General features: G+C 38.4%; 1 long non-coding RNA gene across 1 annotated transcript in view; it reads right to left on the reverse strand.

Annotated features, from left to right (window-relative positions):
• Positions 1-24353, reverse strand: part of LOC309638858 — a 63411-nt gene that overhangs the window by 27352 nt on the left and 11706 nt on the right. The window contains exon 2 of the long non-coding RNA XR_014251359.1: positions 1052-1117. This is a non-coding gene — a long non-coding RNA (uncharacterized lncRNA). The remainder of the gene's footprint in view (positions 1-1051; positions 1118-24353) is intronic.

Below are 24353 nucleotides of genomic sequence, written 5' to 3' on the forward strand. Positions count from 1 at the left end.
GACTTTATCTAGAAGATATATTTTCATCTATATATTTTAGTAGCATGTAAAGAGACCCTAACTTCATGTCAAGCCACTTAATGAGACATCATCATCGTCATTAAAATCATTTGTTTTTATGTATCTACGTCTGTGTGGCTTCATACTAAGCACTATGAAAAGTGAGAATTAAAATGTCTCTCCTTCACAGGATATGCAATTTAAAATAAAGCAGGAAGACACATATTGATGACACTAAGGTCAAATACAGACGCTAAACATAAGCATATAAGTATGTTTGATTACATCAGATGGTTAGATGAATGAGAGGGGGTTTTAAGATTTCATTTTAAAACAGTTAAGATTTCATGAAAATCTCAACTTCTCTGTCTTGAAGGCTTATTTTGGCACTTGGGTTTGAAGAGGGGTCTTAGTAAGGAGAAGGACCCTGTAGTCTAGGGTTTCAGAGAAAGAAAACACTCCAGAAAAGGCCATATCATAGGGTAATTCATAAGAGGGGCATGATTACTAAGATGACCAAGGGGCAAATTCCATGTACCTGAATATCAGAAAAAATATATATTTAATTAATATACCACCATCTGCTGAGAACCCATTCATCTCGCTAGCAGGGCCAAATAGTGTTTTTCTAACACTACTCAGGAAGACTTCACTTCACTTTGAGTTCCTAAATAGGCCAAGCCAATAATCTTTAAAAACCCAGATCAGAGAAATGTTTAAATTTAAGAATAGTTCCTCAATCTTAATTCCTAGTAGCAATCAGTAGCTATTCTTTTTCTCTAAGCTATTCTTGCAAAGAGGAAACTGCTTTATCCTATTAGGTTCTCTCAAAATAATACAGTTCTGATTCTTTTCTGCTAGTGGTTCTACAAGTGTGGTCCTGGGAAGAGGGCATCAGTATCACCTGGCAACTTGTGCGAAATGGAAATTCTCAGGCTCCACCCCAGACCTACTCCATCAGACAGCTGGGGGGTGAGGCCCAGCCATCCGGTTTAACAAGACCCTCAGGTGATTCTGCTACACACTCAGGTTGAACACTACTGCTTTGTACCTGTCCAATAATAGCACCATCCATGCTTGCCCTGGTCCCACTGTCAGGACAGGTATTTCAGTTCACCTGTAGAAATAATTCAAGAAAAGAAATGGTTTTGTCACTTAATCTTCACACTGAAAATGACATATTTATGTTGGTCAATAAATACTCCCCAAATGGAATAATACTCTTAAATACTCCATCCTCATAAACTTTCAGTGTTACAGGATTGTAGATTGTAGTGCTTACAAAACATTTTCTAATATATTATCAATGAAGCTAATAGATTTAACAAGCTCCCAAGGGTCTTCATTCTCTCCTGGGCCTCACACTGAGAAGACCCTAATAGACGGAGATCTCACAGCATCGCATATAAGAGCTCTCCTTTGTGTGCCAGGAGGGAGGGCTGGAAAAAGTCTCCTGGAAGGTCGAAGAGTAAAAACAAACAAAAAAAAGCCTGAGATTTCTTTCTTGCTGATTCAGCAGGCCCTGAGGGTCATCTTTCCCCCCTCCCAGCAGAGCTGAGACACTTCCAATGGGCCAGGCCCAGTTCTCACTGTCAAGATCTGGAAATCAATGGTTTTACAGTGAGGGAATGGCATTCCCTGAACTCTTAGTCTGAGGTTGTAGCTAAAACCAGACAACCCTTTTTGAAACACCAAACCATTTAAGCCAAATCGAAAAGAGTTCAGCTTCTTTGACAAGCACACTGAAAGACACTTTTACGCGTGTTAGGCTAAAATCCCACCAGGTCCCTGGAAAATCCTCTACCTGCGTTAGCCCCATGTTCGGTTCCCATCGTCCCCAGGAACGAAGACCTTCCTGCCCGTCACCAACACCAATTACCTCCCACCAAACTTCACGATGAAAAAGGGGGACCAAAAAAATCACTATTTCAGCAGCGGTCATTTAAAAAAACATGATAATAACGTCGAACTCCCTCCAAAATTAGCCTCCACCGTCCTATAAATTGGTTTTCTTTGTGATCTAAAATTGACTCGCAGGGCACCAGTTAGAAAATAGTCGCTGAAAAGCCGGGGCCTCCGAGCTTTCGGATCCTGCCGGCCTTTCATCGTGTAAACAAACGCATCAGATTTAAAGCTTTCCCATAATTGTTATGCTAACCTTGGAGCGAAACCTCTCCATTTGCATTTGAAGGAGCTAAATATTAGGCAGGAAAGAAAGTGCTCTCTTTGAAAGCCTGAGAAAATGTCCCCGCTCGGGGCTGCCGGGCCATCTGGGCCGCGGGCTGGGGCGCAGCTCCCGCCCCCCGCGCCCTGGTAGCGGCGCGCCGGGAAGAAGGGGCGCCCCGAGGGCCGTCATCTGGCTGCAGAAGAATGCGGACGGGCCCCCGGAGCCTTGGGGCGCGGGCCGGGCTCGCTCGGGGCGGGGGCGGCCCGGGGACGTGGGAGCCAGGCGTGCCTGGGGATAGATCGCGCGGCCTGGGATCCTTGCCCTTTTCCCAGGGCGCATCCCCCGGGCCCACCGCTTCCTGGATGCCCGGGGGAGAGGGGCGTCTCCGCAGCAGGGTGAGGGGCTCGGAGGCGCGAGGCGGGGTGTGGAGAGCTTAGGCCTGTGCTGGGAAGGAGAAATTCACATTCTGTAAGCGCTCTGACCCACTTTGAACTTGATCTCCTGGAGCCTCCAGATCCAGTCCGTTTAGTCGAGGCCAGTAAGCACCCCTATGCACACCAAGCTTGGAGTAATTAAAAATGAAAACGCTGCACCGTTGGGGGCTTTTTACAGAAAGGAGGGAAGGCTCGAACTTCCCATCAGCCTGTTCCGGGGCAATCAAGAAAAGCCTTGCAGCCCTCTACCTTTTCCGGCAAACGGAACCAAAGCGTATCTAGGATGAGTTACGGGAAAATCATTCCTGGGGGAAACATCGAGGGCTTCATACACCAGGAGGACAGAGCTGGAGGGGATAAGATGCTCCTAGATTCGAAGAATATAATTATTTTCTTGCACCACTTCTCATTTTAATCTCATTTTGAATATAATTCAAAGGTGCTTTGATTTTTAAATGACTTCGCTGTTGTCAGAATTAGCATTTTTCACTAGTCCTAGGAGACATTCCAGAGGAGAACGGTATTTTTATTTTCCTTTTTTCCCCCTTACGGTTTGACAAAGGCTTCTCATGCATCGCTGGACTGTGTTACAAAGTTAAGGGATTTTTCCCTCTCTCAAAGGAAGATCGTTGAGGCTGCAAGTAACCCTGGTAGCTGCTAGGAGATGGAATTCTTTGGGCTAGAACAGCATGTTGCACAAAATAACTGGCGAAAGAGGAATGCAGGCCAGCACTTGAGTTCTTTACAGGGGCAAAAGGATGCAACAGTGACCCAAGGTCTATATGGGAAGAGAAGATGAAGTATATTGTTTTTCCTAATCATTAAGTATCAGTATTTGACAAGTTTCTAAAATGCATCAACTGCCATTTATTCTATTTATTTCATAAATACTTATTAAATGGCTACAAGTTTGGTTTTGGGGGGGTTTTTTTGTTTGTTTTTTAAGATTTAGGACCTTGGCCTCAGACAGATCCCAGTTCCAGATCTGGCTTCTCATACTTACTATCCTGGTGGCCCCAATCAAGTTACTTTGCCTTTCTAAATCCCAGTGTTCTTATCCATAAAATGGGTGTATTGAAATAAACACAGTGCCTAACACATAGTAAGCACTCTATAAATCATAGCTGTTGCTGAGTACGTTATTATCATCATTGTAATCATTGTCTTTTCCCTGAAGATTCTAAATCTTTTAAAATATGTATTAAATGAAGCAATTGAATGGGGTCATTCAAAAATATTTATTTGTTGCCAGGTTCTGTTCTAGTGCTAGAGATAAATAGATAAATGTTCCTTGTTCTTATGGACTATAGGTTCTAGTCGGGGAGATAAACAACAGATCAGAAAAGTATTAAACATGATCATAGTGTAAACGAGCAGGAACCTATGAGGCCTCCCGGGACAGACCCCTTCCCCATATCATCTGCTGTAGCTCCTCTCTTAAGTACCCAGATAATAGTATCTCATGCATATTTACTGAGTTTTTCAGATGCTAAAAACCACCACCAAATGGAAGTAATTAACTATTTGATGATCATGACCACGTAGTCCTGGACCTACAGGCAGGTAATGTTAACCACCTTGTTACCTCACAATCAACCAATCAGAGAACTGTGCATGAGCTGATCACATACCCTGTGACCCTCCTCCCTCACCCGACCTTTAAAAATGCTTTGCTGAAATCCTTTGGGGAGTTTGGCATCTGCAGGGGACATGAGCCCCCTTTCTCCTTGCATGGCCCTGCAATAAACCTTACCCAGCTCCAAACTCTGACATTTCTGTATTGTTTGGCCTCACAATGCGTAGGGGAACGTGAACTTGCATTTGGTAACAATTTCAGAGAGCAATAGAGTCCATAAAGAAAATAAACCAGGGAATTGGGAAGGGGAGTGATTGAGAAAGGTGCTGGGGGAGGAGAGAAGGGCTGGTTAAGATGAGAAGGACAGGGCACCTCCCAGAGGAAGTGACAACCATAGGTGTCCGCCAGGCAAAAGCAGACTGGAGAAACATTCAGGGCCAGATCTTGTAGCGTCAGGAGTTCCGAATTCTTTTCAGAGCAATGAGAGATGATGAGAAAGTTTCAGGAGAGGGAATAACATGATCTGGTTTACTATTTAGAAAGGTCACTCTGGCTCCTATCTGGCGAGTAGACAATGGGAAGTGGTGGCAGAGGATAGGGTAAAAGTGGTCCTCAGCTTTCCTTGCCCCTGGGAAACTTTTATAAAGCCAAGCTCTACTTGTGGGCATGGAGTAGCACCTAGGCATTGCTTTTCCTGGCTTTTTTTTTTTTTTTTTTTTTTTTGGTTCTAAACTCCCAGGTGATTCTACCGTATTGTAAGAGTGGAAAAAAACACTAATTTGGAAGCCATCTCAGCTGTCCCGTGAAAGAGGATGTGATTGAGGTGGAGATGCTAAGCGGTGGTCATAGTCAGGCTATGTCTTAGAGGTAGAAGCAAATCAACCTGCTAATGGATTAGAAGTGATGCGATGGGTGGGGAGAGAAAGATAGGAATGAGGAATGACCTCATAGTTGGCTCAGTAGTATAGATGGTGATCCCATTTACCGGGATGGCAAAAATGAAGTCAAAGTAGACAGAGTGATGAAGACTGGAATCAAAAATACTGACCATGTTGTGTATATGATGATAATTTGACATATATTCGTATAACAATAATATTATTATTCAGTGGAAACATCTAGCAGGAAGTTGATTTGAGAGATAGGAGGACAAAACTCTACATGTCATCTGTATCGATGTTGTCCAATAGAACTTTCAGCGAGAATGGAAATGTTCTATATCTGTACTGCCTACTGCAGTATCACTCACCACATGTGGATACTGAGCACTTGAAATACAGCTAGGCTGGTATAACTGAGGAGCTGAATTTTTTTAATTTTAATTAATTTAAATTTAAATAGCAATATGTGGCCAGTAGCTATCCTATTGGAGAAAGCAGACATGTGTTGATGATTCCCATGTTTATATATCTGGCCTGAACCTGATACCTTCTCACTACTTCCCCTGGTGACAAACAGATCAAAGCCACTGTCCTCTCCAGCTTAGATTATTGCAACAGCCTCCTATCTGGTGACAACGTTTCTCCCCTGACCTTTTATTGTATATTCTCAAAACAGCAGCCAAAATCATCTTCACAGCTTGAGTTATATCATGTATTTCTTTGCTTGAAGCCTTCTAATGTTTTCTCATCTCAATATGATAAAAGCCAAAGATTTTTCAATAACATACCAAAAAAAATAGCCCTAAATCATCTGACCCCTTCTTTGCCTCTCTAACTTCACTTTCCACTTTTCTGCCACTCCTCTGTCCCTGCCACAGCACTTATCACCTTCTCTTGTGCAATATACTTAACTCAGTTATATTGTTTAGTGTCTACTCTCTTTTAGTAGAAAATAGGCTCTGTTGGGGTGGGGATTTATGACTATTTTGTTCACTATTGTGTCCTCTACTACCTAGAACACAGTAGCCTGGCACATGTTAAGCACCCAAGAAATCCTTATTGAAAGACTGATAATATATGCTTATTGAAAGACTGATAATATAGGTCACCCAGAAAGACTATACATGGAGAATAAAAAGGGCTTCAGGACTGAGCCCCAGGCCACTCCTGCATTTAGAGTTGCACCATCCAATATGTTGGCCACTAGTAGCCATATGTGGCTTTTCAGCTTTCGAAATACGCTACTCCAAACTGGGTTGCACTATAAGTGTAAAATACCCACCAGATTGTGAAGATTGAGTATATATATAGGGGCTTCCCTGGTGGCGCAGTGGTTGAGAATCCGCCTGCCAATGCAGGGGACACGGGTTCGAGCCCTGGTCTGGGAAGATCCCACATGCCACGGAGCAACTGGGCCCGTGAGCCACAATTACTGAGCCTGCGCTCTAGAGCCTGTGCTCCGCAACAAGAGAGGCCGCGATGGTGAGAGGCCCGCGCACCGCGATGAAGAGTGGTCCCCACTTGCCGCAACTAGAGAAAGCCCTCGCACAGAAACGAAGACCCAACACAGCCATAAATAAGTAAATAAAAGAACGTGAATTTCTTTTAAAAAAAAAAAAGTATATATATAAAGAATGTAAAGTATCTCATTAATTATTTATAGTGATTACTTACTGAAATAATATTTTGGAGATTTTGAGTTAATTAAAATGTATTATTAAAATTGATTTCACCTATTTCTTTTTACTTTTTTTAATGTGGAAATTAAATACTAGGAAATTTAAAATCACATATGTGGCTCATGTTATATTTCTATTAGACAAGTTGGTTTAGAGACTGAGAAGAAGAAAAGCCAGCAGGGGTTACTGCCCAGTGAGTAGGAGAAAATATCAGGAAAGTGTGGTACATGGAAGATCAGAGAAACAATTTTTTAAAGTGGGAAGGAACAGTTAACTAGGTCAGATGAACAAAATAAAGATAGAGAATTAACCAAAAGATCTGGCAAGATGGAGATCACTGTCAATGATGACAAGGGTGGTTTCAGTGATACATGTGTGCAGAAGCCCAACTGGAGAGGGTTTAAGTCAGAATAGAAAGTGAGGAAGGAGAGACAACCAATACAGATAACCCTCTCAAGAAGTTTTGCTATGAGAAATGGGATGAATGCTGGACACTGAACAAAATTATTTTAAGATGGGAGATGTTTTGATAGCTGAAGGAAATGATCCAAGAGAGATAGCCCCAAATTGGAAAATTCAGGCCAAATACAAAGAATATAGACACAAAGCATTTTAAATCTGAAAGGGCCCTTGAAGTTTATCTTAGACAAACTCTTTGCATTACAGATAAGAACTCTGAGATCCAAACAAGTGAAGGATTTGTCAATGTCAACAGCAAAGCTGAAACCAGAACCAGAAACATGGTCTATGAGCTTGCATAAGCTCATTTCTACAGAGACAAACACTGGTTTTCCAAAGAAAACACCCCCATTGAGTGAGAATTATCTTATGTGCCACTAGTATAGAATGACAGAGTGTCTCCTTAGGAATAGCTTCAATAATTTTAAGTGAATTGGATAAAACTTATGAAAAGATTTATGATCAGGGATGAAAACCTTTCTGTGCTTTATACCTAGAAAGTTCATACCTGTAACCAAGTATAACTTCTCTACCATAGAATAAAAACCAACTCTGTACTGTTTCCCTGTACAAAATTTAAATTAACTGGAGTGCTCAGAGAATGGTGAAAATGAGAGGTTCTGATAAATTTTATTTTCTGCTTAACCTGAGGTCAGCCAAACAAATACATTGTATTCTAGCTCCACTGAAAATCTTTAAAGGCCCAGCCCTTCTTTCCTTACTGTGTAGGAAACTGACCATAATTTGATCTCTCTTTAATGATCCAGTATTTTTCTGTGCCTCAGGGTATCATGTTCAATAACATTTTACAATATCTTCCTAGGACTTTTCGGTACAGAGAGTGAATTAGGGAAGGAAATTTTGCAAAGTTTCTTTCTGTGAACTTCATAGGAACATGTTTATCATTTGCCTCTTTTTTGCTAAAGGTTGGGAAAAATAAAACTTCAAGTAATGAGGTTATCTGTTAATTCAAGTTTTATCACCCTGTTTTCATTTCTTGTACACTAAGATAATACAATACTGTTAACTCAAAAAATACAGTATGTGTTAAGGGGCTTTGGTTTGAAGGTTTTGTTATTGTTGTTATAACATTGTTGATGGGTTTGTGATGACCCTGACAAACCCCTCACTTAGAGATTGTTATGAACAATAATACTCATTCATAAGATGATTAATCTGGGGTGAGTCAGTCTGTGGCCACAAAGAGGCAAACTTTCACATACAAGTGGGTTGAGATGGGTAACACAGTCTCACAGATGTGTGATGGGGTTTGCATGTGATATCACATCACATGCCTCCTTTGCATTCTACATTCACATCAGTACCTATCCTTCTCCAAGTCCAAGGCTAATCCTTATATTTCACCTTCTCTGCACGTTTTTCTCTTCCTCGGCACACAGCCTTGCTCGGCTCTCACCAGTTACAAAAGTTCCTTACCCCAACTCTACCTCTTACCATTCTTTTGCCTACCAAGCTTCAAAATAAGTAGTTTGCCTCCGCAGTCTCCTATTCCTCCCAATTGTGCATCTTCAGGACTTTCCATCATTATTTTTCTTAACTGCCCAGGGGTCTCTGACACAGTTGGATCCTTCCACCTAGAAACTTGCTTCGCCAAACCGCTACTGTACCTTTTCCTACTTTCTCTCCTCCTCCCCCTCTGAACACTTCTTCTTGGGTTCTCTCACTCGTTCTTTTCCTTATGCCCTCTGAATGTGTGTTCCCAGACTTTCATCTTCAGCTTTCTCATTTTTCCTTCCATTTCTTCCTTCTGTTATTTCATCTGTTTCCCAAACTGTAACTGCCACTAATATACTGATAACTCAGAAGTTTGGTATCTTTCTTGAGCCTGCTGGGCAACTCCACCTGGATATTCTGGTAGTGATCTCAAAATGAATACATCCCAAAACAAACTCATTAGCAAGATTTTTCTTTATCAGTTAATGGGGCCAACCAGTTACCTAGTCACACAAGTCAATCCCCTTGACTCCCACTTTTTCCCTCAATCATTCAATTGATTTTGGCTTAAACACATATAGCAAATCTGTGCATCCCTCAAATCTGGTGAGCAACCTTAGTGTAGCTTCATGGCCTTCCCCTCTTTTATGTTGTTTATCGCTCCTATCCATCCTGCACTCTGTTCACAGGGACATCTTTCCAAAACATAAATCTGAACTATTATTGCTGCTCCTTTGGGGACAACCTCCTCCACCCCCATCATGGAATAAAGTCCAGAATACTCTTCAGAGCATGTCATGTCCTTCACATCTGGCCTTAACCTGTCACCCCCAATGCCTTTGCAACCATTTCTAGCAACTACCACCTCTTCCCTTCTGTTCCACACACTCCTGACTGCCTCATCCATCTGGAACTCCTACTCAGCCTCCAAGAGGCCTTGTCAATACCTCTTTTATATCACTTGTTACATGGAATGATAATTAATAATTTACATACCTCCCACTACATTGTGTTTTGATTATTAAATAATATGTGCTGCTTAACAATAGGGATCATGGTGTTTTCACCACTGTATCTACACCATCTAGCATAGTACTTAGACTTAGTAGGGGCTCAACATATGGATTGGAATTGAATGGTTTAGAGGTAAACTCAGTCTAAATGAGATAACCAGTCTGTCCTAATGAGCTCATCTTCATTGTCTATCCCTGCTGACAGGTATCATCCTAAACATAAGAGACAGGTGATTTCTGATTTCAGACACAGTGTGTGTCATCCTGATTTGTGAGGAAAGGAACGCCCCTCCCCCCACCCCCACCCCCCACCTTTTCTTCATTCTTCCCAGGAGAACAAATTGCATTATACAATTGTGGAGCCAACTTGCTTTTTAAGGGCACACTTTGCTGTTCTGTTTGAATATCCCTTGTCTCTCCTGTTGTTCTTTCTCTGAGCCTGTCTGCCCTTTTCCAAAAGTGAAAACATCACAAAGCATTTCTGTAATAATATGGTGTATAGTATCACATTAGCTACAGTTATAATAAAAGTAGCTACATAATCAGATTATGCTTTGCCTCAGAGCCATAGAAATAATGGTGCTTTATCAGGAAATTTTTTATAGCCAAATGGAAATTCACTAATGCAATAGGAAGTTATCAAACATAATATAATTCAGGAGACCCAAACTGTTAGTGTCTCAATAGGTGAAGGGGAAGAACATCTATTTTATTGTAATGAAACTCTTAACAGAGACATGTTTATTATCTTTGTAAAAATGCTCAACATGTTCTTTTTCTCTTTGTATAATCATTTCTTGTTTCTTTTTTTAAAACTTGGATTCTTTTGTGAAAAGTCTGTTTGAATATCAGAAGAAAATAAAAGTGAAGGACTTCCCTTGTGGTCCAGTGCTTAAGAATCCGCCTTCCAATGCAGGGGACGTGGGTTCAATCCCTGGTCAGGGAACTAAGATCCCACATGCCACAGGACAACTAAGCCCGCAGGCCGCAACTACTGAGCCCACACACTCTGAAGCCTGCATGCCACAACTAGAGAGAAGCCCACTTGACACAAAGAAAGATCCCACATGCTACAGCGAAGATCCCACATGTCACAACGAAGACCTAATGCAGCCAAATAAATAAATAAATAGAATACATATAATGGTGTCCTTTAAAAAAAGAAGAAGAAAATAAAAGTGATCAGTGATCACGCAGTTATTAAGTAGAAAAAATCATCCAAAAAATTTAAAATATGGATTTATGCTATCAAACTGCTAAGAGAGTTTCAGAAAGGCTTCCATAAACATAATACACAACAACAAAATACCAGTGTGCCTATGTATTGTGGAGAGTGATAGGCTGTCTGCTCACGTGCACAAACTAATGAGCAGGAAAATGTCAGTACATAGCATGTCAAATAGTCAGTGCTCAAATTCCATCCAAACTTTTACCTCGATTTCCATCTAAAAACAGTGAACAAACATGCAAAATCTAGGTAGCTGCAATTTTTGCCTTTACTAAACAAAGGTTCCATGACAGTCAGAATATCAAATTCAGAGAAAAAAATTAAATGGCTTTCCTGCTTCATAATACATCAAATTCTTGCTAGAATTCAAAGGAAGGATGAAGAGGGGTTTTTTTTTTCTTTCTCCAAAAAAAATTTCCCTTAGTCCAGGACTCGGGGGAAAGTGACTAAGTAAAAGGGCATGACAGAAATGCAGTTCAAAGACATATTCCCATGCTGTCATTATGTATGTGTGTGTATACACATGTTAATATATAGTATGTGTGCATTAGCATATAGATGGAGATATAAAAATTAGATAGATAGATAATGGGTGATCTGTCATTCTGGAAGCTTTGAAAGGGAGATGTTTGTTTAAATGACCTCTTCAGTGGTGTACTCTACTGAGGTGTAGCTACTTCTCCTTTTGACCTGAAATTCTAACCATTTGGGAAAACAAAATGATTAGGTAACAATTGTTAGCCATAAAAATGCACTTAAAGTAGACTGGAAATACTCATTTTGACCACTTGGACATATTGGCTATTTTACATTTTGATCAACGTTTCCTATCCAGTTTTGCTTCCAACCAGGATATTCCTACTTTTCAGGTTCAGGATCTGATTTGTGCATGGGGGCAGTAGCTGTGTACACATCAGCACCTCAGCTCCCCTTCCATGGATGACACATTCTCCTCTCTAACAAGTAAATGTAGCACAGAAGGAGGATATGATCTGGGAACAATAAAACCAGATACAACTACTGATAATTTTTTTTAAGTCACACTTTCTAAATATAGTGCAAACCCATTTTGGGTATGTTTTCCTACACGGCAGTATAGAGATTGGTGGGGGTGTTTGGAGGATACAGGAAAAATGGGAGCCAATTTGGAATGGGGACAGGCGGTGTTAATTCAAAATTACATATTTCGGAAAAAAATCATCTTGGTCTGCAGTTTGAGGACAAAACTAAAGGAGTAAACAAACCTGCAGGGAGCGTCTTTGTAGAGACAGAATCAAGATAAAAAAACCAGTTTTCTAAAAAAAAAACAAAAAAAAAAACCAGTTTTCTGTCTTCCCTTCATCCTAGCAGGTGGCAAGTAATCAAGTTTTCATAAAGTGTGCAAGGCCTCCAACAGTGTTCTGACTGCTCAGGTTCTTTTCCTTTGCCACTAGTTACTGTTGCTTCAGTCACTTAAAGGTATTTCTGTCCAGAGGTATACTCCCTGCCCTCCTTTACCTACACATTTGATGGTCTGTTTCTCAGAATACTCTGGCCCAATGTGGAGAAGAGGAGTAATGTGACAGCTCATGCAAGTGACATTATGGTCTCATTCAAATGACACCATGCTTGAATATCCTAATTTGATGAAGGGTAGAGATTTGTAATGAATCACTCCCCCTTTAATAATACTGGCTTTTTGTATCTCAACTCTAAAGTTTTGAAATTCCTGTCAAACTTACAAGCTCTTACACAGCAAAGGAAACCATAAAAAACAACAACAAAAACAAACAAACAAAAAAATGAAAAGACAACCTACAGAATAGGAGAAAATATTTGCAAATGATGCAACAGACAAGGGCTTACTCTCCAAAATATACAAACATCTCATACAACTCAACAACAAGAAAACAAACAACACAATCCAAAAATGGGCAGAAGACCTTAATAGACATTTCCCCAAAGAAGACATACAGATGGCCAGTAGGCACATGAAAAGATGCTCAACATCACTAATTATTAGAGAAATGCAAATCAAAACTACAATGAGGTACCACCTCACACCATTCAGAATGACTATCATTAAAAAGTCTCTAAATGACAAATGCTAGAGAGGGTAAGGAGAAAAGGGAACCCTCCTACCCTGTTGGTGGGAATGTAAGTTGGTGCAACCATTATGGAAAACAGTGTGGAGTTTCCTCAGAAAACTAAAAATAGAATTACCATATGATCCAGCAATCCCACTCCTGGGCATATACCCAGACAAAACTATAATTCAAAAAGATACATGCACCCCTATGTTCATAGCAGCACCGTTCACAATAGCCAAGACATGGAAACAACCTAAATATACATCGACAGATGAATCAATAAAGAAGATGTGGTACGTATATACAATGGAATATTACTCAGCCAAAAAAAGGAATGAAATTGGGTCATTTGTAGAGACATGGATGGACCTAGAGACTGTCATACAGAGTGAAGTAAGTAAGAGAAAAACAAATATCATATATTAACGCATATATGTGGAATCTGAAAAAATTGGTATAGACAATCTAATTTACAAAGCAGAAATAGAGACACAGATGTAGAGAACAAACGTATGGATACCAATGGGGAAGCGGGGGGATGAACTGGGAGATTGGGATTGACAAATATACACTACTGATACTATGTATAAAATAGATATCTAATGAGAACCTACTGTACAGCTCAGGGAACTCTACTCAGTGCTCTGTGGTGACCTAAATGAGAAGGAAATCCAAAAAAAGGGGGATATATATATACGTATAGCTGATTCACTTTGCTGTACAGTATAAGCTAACACAATATTGTAAAGCAACTATACTCCAATTAAAAAAAACTGAAAACCATAAGACTCCTAGAAGAAAGCATAAGGGGTGGGCTCCTTGACATGCGTCTTGACAATGATTTTTTGGATTTGATACCAAAAGCAAAGGCAAAAAAAGAAAGGTGGGACTACGCCTAACTAAAAAGCTTCTGCACAACAATGGAAACAGTCAACAAAATGAAAAGGCAAACTACCAAGTGGAAGAAAATATTTGCAAATCATATATCTGAAAAGAGGATAATATCCAAAAGAAATAAAGAACTCATACCAATGGCCAACAGATACATGAAAATGTGCTCAACATTACTGATCATCAGGGAAATGAAAATCAACACACAATGAGATACCACCTCAGACCTGTTAGAACGGTTATCATCAAAAAAGACAAACGATAACAAGCGTTGGCAAGGATGTGGAGAAAAAGGAACCCTTGTGCACCGTTGGCGGGAATGTAAATTCATACAGCCACTACGGAAAACAGTATGGAGGTTCCTCAAAACACTAAAAATAGAAATACCATATGATTCAGCAGTTCCTCTTCTGGGAATATACTCAAAGGAAATGAAATCACTATCTCAAAGAGATCTGTATCCCCATGTCCTTTGCAACATTAGTTACAATAGTCAAGACATGGAAACAACCTAAGTGTCCTTTAGCAGATGAATGGATAAAGAAAATATACACACACATATACACACAACTGAATATTATTCATCCATAAAAAATAAGGAAATCCTGTCATTTTCAACAACATGGATGGACCTTGAGGGCATTATGCTAAGTGAAATAAGTTGGACAGAGAAAGACAAATACTGTATTATCTCACTTATACGTGGAATCTAAAAAAACCAAGTCATAGAAACAGAAAGAAGATTGGTGGTTGCCAGAGGGATGGGGAATGGATGAAGGTGGTCAAAAGGTACAAACTTCCAGTTATAAGGTAAATAAGTTCTGGGTATGTAATGTACAGCATGGTGATTATGCTGTTTAGTATATCTGAAAGTTGTTAAAAGAGTAGATTTTAAAAGTTCTCATCACAAGAAAAAAAAATTTTAACTATGCAAGGTGATGGATGTTAACTAAACGTATTGTGGTAATTATTGCACTATATATATATATATTAAATCATTATGTTGCATAAACTAATACAGTGTTACATGTCAGTTATATCTCAGTAAAACTGGGAAAAAAGATTATAGGAAGCCAAGTCACAAAGACATAGACCTCCTTCTTCCTATCTTTATTATGTGCAGTGTAAATTTCTTCAGCACAGAAATCGTCCTTTGAGAACCCTTGCCTGGTATCATTAGCCCAGAGATTCAGAGTACAGGTCCTGCAATTATAATGCTTCAGTTTGGTACCCAGCTCATGGATTTTCAAGGGACAAGAGCTTGGGCATTTTATTTAAACTCTATACACTTCAGTTTTTTCATCTGAAAAAGAGATATAGTAATAATAATAGCCATATGGAATTATTATGAATATTAAATGAGTTAATATGTGTGATGTACTTGGTATAGTGCAGAGCAAATATTATATTATATATTGTATATTGTGATTATTATAAGAAATTAATGTGTGGCTAGTTAACAATGGCTACTATTGTGAGTGAACAGTTCATATTAAGAATAAGTATAATATTAACTCTATTTAAAATGTTAGTATTTTGCTAAAATATGTACCAGTCTTTGTGTTATTTTAGCTATCACAAAGGATATATTTTGCATACTCATTCTAAGCAAACAAAAAAAGATCAATAACTGCCAGATATAAGCTTTAGGATACCAAACAGCTTCACAGAGTCACATGTTGCTGTAATGATTTCCCATCATTTCTGCTGTGTCTGCTACATTGTAAAAATCTTGTCAATGGACCCATGTCATATGTGGACCCAAGTTTCCCCTGGCACCCCAGGATCTTTAATCACTGTGGTTTGTAATAGGCACAGGCTTCTGGGATAGAGGAAATACTTGCACTTAGCTTTTTAAAAAGTATATTTCTATGATCCCAAAGAGAAATAGGCCCAAGTATAGCAGGAAGCCCATGCATTGCAGCAAGAATAAGGATAGGCGTTCCCTAGGAAAAGACGAGCTGGCTGAGAATGGGAGGATGGACATAGGTAGGAAGTGTCGTAGAGTCGTAGGCTCTCAGCAGGACCTGTCCTTGGGAGATGAGGCCATAGTAGGGGAGATAAATTGGAGGGGGTCTTATGCAGAACTTGGAGTAGGCAAAAGAATGATGTTATTAGACATTAGATACTTTGGTTGAACAGATTCTATAGTTGAGACAGGCTCTGATGAAAAGGTAGATAGGGGTATTCGTTAACTAGTTAAGCTAGTTTTAAAAAGTGACCAAGTAAAGACAGTTAGTACTTGGATCTTGGCTCAAATTTGGAGCACTGACTTGCCTTTAGGATGCTCTGTTCTTCCCTAGATGTGTGTGGAAGCAATTGCCTGTACAACAGTTTTAATCATACACCGTCGATCATTCTGAGAAGATTCCTAACCAGCAATTTAGAATAAGTTTTACTTCTATTTAAAGATGGTGAGAGTGATTATTGAATCACAATACTGGGACATTCTGCTTGACATCAAATGCTCTAATGATAACACACAGATTTTTCCTTCCTTACCTGAAAAAAAAAAAAAAAAAAGCCAAGAGGCATTCACGCCATCATTTGAGAGTTCTCCTTTCTTCATTATTCTACTTTAATGATCTATTCAGAAATCAGACTCACATCTACAGTGTTAGATCACAGCAGGCTTCATTCATTCACACCTTTCCGTGGTCCTTCTACTGTAATTTTTATTAAGGACAACCGTGGCTCTCTATGGAAGGGATTCCTAAGATTTTTATGATGCTTTTGTTTGGAGAAGGGAAAATAGAAGTCAAAAGTCAGAGAAGACTTCATGAAGTCAGAGGAGTCATGGGGGATAGCTGAGTACGCATGCTCTTCATACAACCTCACCATCTTATTCTCCATTCCATACTTCCTACTCACAAAGTGAGCTCTACCACTGACTCCATTCTTGTCTCTTTATGCTTCACATGAAAAATTGGGGAAATACGTTGATGACTTTGCAAACGACCTTGGCAGCTTTACTTCTATTGGCTTCCATGAGTTTTAAGAATGAGGCTTCTTAAACCCTAAAGAAGGGATTCCTGTCCTATGAGACCAGTCGTGAGACTGTCCCAAGACTTAGCAAATGTATGAAGTCTCCAGATCCTTATTCACTCTCTTGAAAGGTGTTAGAGGACTGTGCTTTTAGGAGGGTTTGGAGCATATTTAGTGATGAATGGTGAGTCCAGAGTTGGGCTCATGTTAGCAAACGTGAACTTAGCCTCTCTCAAGTCTTTCTTTCAGACAATGCTGTAATCAGTGTCATTCAGCGAGTGCACTTTGTTTTCCTCACTCCCGATAGTTACTCGGCATTTTCAGAGAATTCTCACTGCTGTTGCTGAGTTTCCCAGTCCCAGGAGATCCAGCAATTTTCCTCCATGTCTTACTTCACTGGTGCCAGGTGTGCTGAAGTCTTCAGTGAAAACTGGATGGTCAAATCTACAGTGTCCATGGGGTCAGTAAGGGTAGAAGCCATGGTGTAGTCAGACAAATCCCCACAGCAAGGAGGATTTTCATTGCACTGATGGGGATCTCTACAAGTCACTGTCATTCTTTGATTCAACAAATACTTATTAAATAACTACTATGATTGAGGCACTATGGAACATGTAAATATGACACAGTTTGTTTTTAAGAAAAAACCTAATACTTATTAAATAACTACCATGTACCATATTTTACGTATGTTATTACAACTAATACAACAGCATTTTGAGCTTGGAAATATTATCCCTGTTTGACAGATGAAGAAACTGAAGCTTGAAGAATTTACGTAAGGGTCAAGATCCTACAGTTGGTAAGGAGTAGAGACACAACTGTGTGACTCCATGAGATAAAGTCATCTTAATGTGGATGAAAAGACGGTTGCTTGGATAACTAGAATTCAAGGCAACATGCGATAAGTATAACAAGAAACTAAAATGTTTAATGTCATAAGACTTTGGAGGAAAGAGATAAGAACCTGGCCCCACGAAAAATGAGCCCCTTCTTTCCCACTGGTTGGTATAGAGAAGAAACACCTTTGAAATATATTGGAATACAGTGTTGCATTTACTTAGGTTAAAGGTTTGTGCATAAGATTGTTCACATTTCTCTGCTTGGTACTGCCACACATCGGTTTATCAGATCTCAAAATGCCCTGCTCAGGAGACCGACTGGGGATTAGTGGTGCCAGGCCAACAAGAGCCCTCCTAACCCCAGGATAGTTTTCTGTTATCAGGAGCCAATCTTGTTTTCTCCTCCTGAAAAACAGATATCTACAAATCTGAAGGAAATTTTTCATTTTTCCATTCCAAATGAAGCAATTATTGGTAAGTAGGTAATAAACAATTGGCTGGCTATGTGGAAAAAAATATGCAAACTATAAAATGTACTGAAATAAAATCATTTTTCCACATTGGGTAGCAAACTTTAATTACCTGACATCTTTTGGTATCTAGTTCTCACGTTGGAACCCAAAATAATATAGTAATGAAAACACATTTTATACAGTACATCACAGTACAGTACAATTCCCTCAGTCCCTCTGAGATAAGTGGGAATTATTTTCCCCAATTAGAGATGAGAAAAATGGTTCAAAAAATATATATATTTCTAAGGTTCAAGAAAAGTAAGTAACTTTCCAGGACCACAGAGCTAGTGAGTACAAAGCTAGACTTGTAGCCCAGATCACCGAGTTGCAAGTTGCATGCTCTTTCTATGCATGATGTGGTTTCACAGTGTGTATGAGGATTGACTCTTTACTTTTCATCATCAAAGGTGACACTCTAAGATGGTGACTTCCTTTGCCAACCTTGCCCTCAGCAAAATTCACATTAATTCATATAAATCTCAGCATTTCTTCTTTTAACATGAAAGTCTTGCATTTCACGTGACTCTATATCTATATTACTGAATTTCCATTATTATGACTTTTGTTATTTTCTAGAATCAGTTATTCTGAATTTGTTATTTTCAGACTTTAAGTCTTTTTCTTCTGTCTACGCTAGATAACCATGCATAGGAAATGACACAAGTGAATGGAAGAATTGGATCCACATCTAGACATAGTAATGGGTTACTATTTCAGTAATAACCTTAAAAAGCCGATCAAAAAAAATCACTCAAGGAAAGCTTAGTTTGTTTGGGTAAAACCCAAATTTAGTGGTAAGTTTTCCACACAAATATCTGAAATATTGGCATCCCCACAGTTCCAAGGAGAAGCAAATAGGCAGGTAAAGACGAGATATATATATATATATATATATATATATATATATATATATACACACACACTTGCATCTGCAAATAACAAGTGAATACAGAAAATCTCATAGTACTAAAAGATTTCCTGTATACGCCCAGTTTTTAAGCAAAAATTATATTTATCTAAGGTGTACAATATGATGATTTGACAGACATGAACTTTTTACTGTAATCAGGCTAATTAACATATCTTCTCACGTCAGTTACCATTTTTATGTGTGATGAGAGTACATGAAATCTACTCTCTTAACAATTTCCAATATTGACTACAGTAATATTAACTATAGTCATCATCCTGTACATCAGATCTCTAGACTTATTCATCCTATATAACTCCAACTTTGTACCCTTTGGCCAACATTCCCTCATTTCCCCCACCCTCCCATCCTTGGTCACCACTGTTCTGCTCTCTGCTTCTACGTACTCAACTTCAGATTCCACACATAAGTAAAATCATGCAATTTTTTTTTCTGTGTCTGGCTTATTTCATTTAGTATAATTCCTCCAGGTTTATCCATGTTGTTGCAAATGGCAGGATCTCCTTCTTTTTAAGGGTGAATTATATTCCATTGTATATGCATACACCGAAAGTTCTTTGTCCATCCATCTGTTGATAAGCACTTTGTTTCTATATCTTGGCTATTGTGAGTAATGCTTCAATGAACATGGGGTGTGTAGACATCTCTTCAAAGTACTGATTTCATTTCCTTTGGGTATATTCCCATGAGGAACTGCTGGATCATATGTTATTCTATTTTAAGTTTTTTGAAGAACCTCCATACTGTTTTCCATAATGGTTATATGACTTTATAGTCCCACCAATAGTGTACAAGTGTTCCCTTTTCTCCACATCCTTGCCAACTTCCTTCCTCTTCCTTCCTTCCCTCTCTCCTTCTCTTTCTTTCTTTCTTTCCCTTTCTTTCTCTCTCTCTTTCTTTCTGATAGTAGCCATCCTAACGTGTGAGATAATATCTCACTGTTATTTTGATTTGCATTTCCCTAATGATTAGTGATGTTAAGTACCTTTTCATATACCTGTTGGTCATTTGTATGTCTTCTTGGGAAAAATATCTATTGAGGTCCTTTGACCATTTTTTTAACTGGGTTGTTTGGTTTTTAGTTATTGAATTGTAAGTGTTCCTTGTATATTTTGGATATTAACTGCCATCACATAGATAACTTGCAAATATTTTCCTCCAGTTCGTAAGTTGCCTTTTCATTTTGACTGTTTCCTTTGTCATACAGAAGCTTTTTAGCTTGTTGTAGTCCTACAGCTTAGTTTTGCTTTTATTTTTTTTTTTTTCTTTGCCTGAGCTTCTGTTGTGACATTCAAAAAATCGTTGCCAAGACCAATGTCAAGAAGTTTTCTCCCTATGTTTTCTTCTACAAGTTTTACAGTTTTAGGTCTTAAGTTAGTTTTTAAACTATTTTGTGTTGATTTTGTGTATGGTATAAAATAAGGGTTCAATTTCATCCTTTTGCATGTGGATATCCAGTTTTCCCAACACTATTTATTGAAAAGACTATCTTCTCCCCATTGCATATTTTTGATGAAAAAATGCTGACCAAATATGCTTGGGTTTATTTCTGGGCTCTCTATTCTGTTGCATTGGTCTATGTGTCTGTTTTTATGCTGGTACCATACTGTTTGATTACTATAGCTTTGTAATATAATTTGAAATCAGGAAGTGTAATGCATCCAGTTTTGTTCTTGCTGAAGATTGTTTTGGCTATTCATGATCTTTAGTACTTCCATACAAATTTTATAATTTTTTTTCTATTTATGTGAAAAATGCCATTGGAATTTTGAGAGGGGTTGTGTTGCATCTGTGTATAGTTTGGGGCAGTATGGATATTTTAACATCATTAATTCTTCCAGTCTATGAACACAGTATATCTTTCCATTTACTTGTGTTTTCTTTAATTTCTTTCATCAGTGTTTTTCAGTTTTCAGTGCACAAATCTTTTGCCTCCTTGGTTAAATTTATTCCAAAGTATTTTATTCTTTTTGATGCTACCGTAAGTGGATTGTTTCCTGGATTTCCTTCTCAGACGGAGCATTGTTGGTGTAAAGAAATGCAAATGATTTTTGTATGTTGATTCCATATCCTGCAACATTACTGAATTTTTAAATTAGTTCTAGCAGGTTTTTTACATGTGTGGAGTCTTTAGGTTTTTAGGTATATCATATCACATCATCTGCAAACAGAGATACTTTGGCTTCTTCCTTTCCTATTTGGATGCCTTTTATTTCCTTTTCTTGTCTGACTACTCATGCTAGTGCTTCCAGTACTATGTTGAATTGAAGAGGTAAAGCTGGGAATCCTTACTTTGTACTGGATCTTAGAGGAAAAGCTTTCAGTTTTTTCCTCATAGATTATGATGTTAGTTGTGGGCTTGTCATACCTGGTCTTTTCTGTGTTGAGGAAATTCTCTTTTATGCCTATATGTGGAGAGTTTTTGCCATGAATTGATGTTTAACTTTGGCAAATGCTTTTTCTGCATCTATTGAGGTGATCATATGTTCTTTATCTTTTATTCTGATATGACTAGTTTTAAATTTTCTTATTTTTTTATTCACAGAACTCAGTACCACAAAACCATTGATCTGCATTTATGACTATTATACCATGAAAAATAATTGTGAAAATTTAATCCACCCCTACCCTGCCACACTTTGGGAACACATTTATGTTCTCAAGACACTGGGCATCAGTATCTTCACTTCTCCTGATGATATGTATTGGGTTTAGCAATGTGTTACCAGGCCATGAGCTTATCAGTTGGAGATAGTCTAGAAAGGCAGTTAAAATGGCCAAGTTTATGCAAAGTTGCAGAAAAGAGAAGCTGCAGTAGGGAGGAAAAAACTCATAGAAAAATGGACTTTTCAATCCCTCTTCCTTCAGCTACAGGATTCTGCAGGGGCCACTAGAACTCTGTTCTCATTTATCTATTACTTGGCCTTAGCAGATTCAGAATGGAGAGAGAAGCTTACATTGCAATAATAAGATATACGAACACCATATTGAGCACTTCCTATTTGTCAGGGACTGTGTAATTTTTTACCTACAAATAGCCTTTTATGGAGCAAATAACATAAGATTCAATTTGTGAGGGTATATCTGAGGTACAGCGTTACTTCATGGAAATGGGGTACACACAGAACTCCCCCTTCATTACTGCCTCCTGCAAGAATGACCTTTGCTGAGACATTTAGCATCTTGGAAAGACAAAGTACAATAGAAAAACACTGGGTTGTTCAAACCCCTCCAACATTTGAGAGCTTTTAATAATTAACGATCTGATCATTTAAAAGTGTGTGATTTATCACTCTCCTTACCATCTTGTCATAGTTTTAAAATAATGGAAAATCTAAAACCAAACATGTAAAAATAATTTGTTTCTTCCTTTAATTCATGAAAAAAACTTTTAAAAACTTTTGTCATTTTAAGAAAACAACTAAAAATAAATAATCAACAGGACCCAAAATATTGGATGCAACTTTCTAACTTCTCTACCTCAGCTTACCTATCTGTGAAATGGGATTAACAATGGTGCACTACACCTGCAGAGGAATATAAATTTAATAAGCTTTTCAAACCTCTGCTTTGTAATCCTCAGAGTAAAAGGCACTCTGTAAATATGAAGTAATCTTATTATAATGCCTCATTTTCTGAGCTAATATTAACTGTAGAAAAGTTATGTCAAAGAACATAAAATGGATATTGGAATAAAACTGCAGTCTGATTTTGCTGTTTCACTGTTTATTCTGGCAAGTGAGGATAAAATAAGCATGAAGGAGAAATAGATGGCAAACCCTCTGATCATATTTTGCCACCAAAATTCCAACCTAGAAATAACAAGTAATGGTAACATAGCACAATTCCTGGTTCTGCCAATGTCTGAAATAAAAATCAACTCAGATTGAGCATGCCAGCTGAAAATAAAGTAATATCTTTTTTAAAAATAGGCCTACTATGAAAAAAAACCATAATGCCATCCTGATAATTGGCCAGTAGCATCATTTTTCGCTACTTAATACTTAGCACATCATTAGCAAGAGTAAAAACGTCAAGAATCTCATACAGATACTGTTTCCATTATTGTGAAATGTTCAAGTGATTGTCATGCAAGGACAGCTTACTCTGTAAGTCAAGTGCATGGTCTTTACAGCGAACTAGAAATGTTCTATGACTGGTTGAAAACATTGGGCAGAACAGGAATGGTGCCCACATCTCACGACCTTCTAGTTAATGTTTTATTCTTTGCACATTTATTTTGAACAAACCTCAAGTCTCTTAGCCCAAGGATAAGTATCTGAGCTTTTGCAAGTTGATCTGCAAAATCGAATCTGAAGCTCATCCCCAAACACAACGATAAGCTAATCCTTTGTGTTGGTACAGCGCAATGCGATTTTTAACACTTTACAAACTTTCTCTCATATACTTCCTTCAAACCAGGGGAGTATCTTCTTTATCTCTATTTTCCTTTTGCAGTTGTGCTGATGCTTCTGGGTTGAAGGAATAGCAAGTAAAACAATTTGTAAGTGTTCTTCATTGTCATCATAAAGAATTTATTAAAGACTCGTGTGGAAAACTGTGCTATGAAGTATTTTAAGATTATATAAAAACCATAAGTGGCCAATGTGACCAAAGACTAGATTGTCACCAGGAGTTCAAGACAATGCAAGAACAACATTGGATCATCTGCCTGGAGATCTGGTTTTAAGAATAAGTAACAAATTCTCTAAGCCTAGTTTCCTCATTTATCTACCTCCAGGGACAGATGTGAAGAGCTCAGTGAGATTAATTTATAAATGGTAAAATCTACTCATGTAAGACTTTTATACCTTCTCATCCACCCATATTTACATTGAACAAGAGAAATAGGTAGAAGTAAAATACACAAGGGAAGTCGAGAAATGTTATAGGGATAGCAATAAATCTCTGCAAGACTTCCTTTGACATAGTTCTTTAGCAAAATATTCTTCTAACAAACATTTCTTTCAGAAAGTTTCTAATCTCTAGCCTAAAGCCCTCATCATGAAGTAATGTCCCAAACATCATACCCAATTTGTTCTGACCACTAAATAAGCCGCTACATGGTCCCTACGATAAGCCCCAAATTATATTATAACCCTAATTCATACTTGCAATGATGGGCAGACATTAGTTTGGTATGTGATGACCAAGGACTGAAACCCTTAATTGGCAATTTTGCCACACTCAGCAGTATTTGTTGCCCTCTGTCATCCAAATTACTTTGT

Source organism: Balaenoptera physalus (assembly GCF_965194825.1).
Source record: "Balaenoptera physalus genome assembly, chromosome: 11".
Taxonomy (NCBI): Eukaryota; Metazoa; Chordata; class Mammalia; order Artiodactyla; family Balaenopteridae; genus Balaenoptera; species Balaenoptera physalus.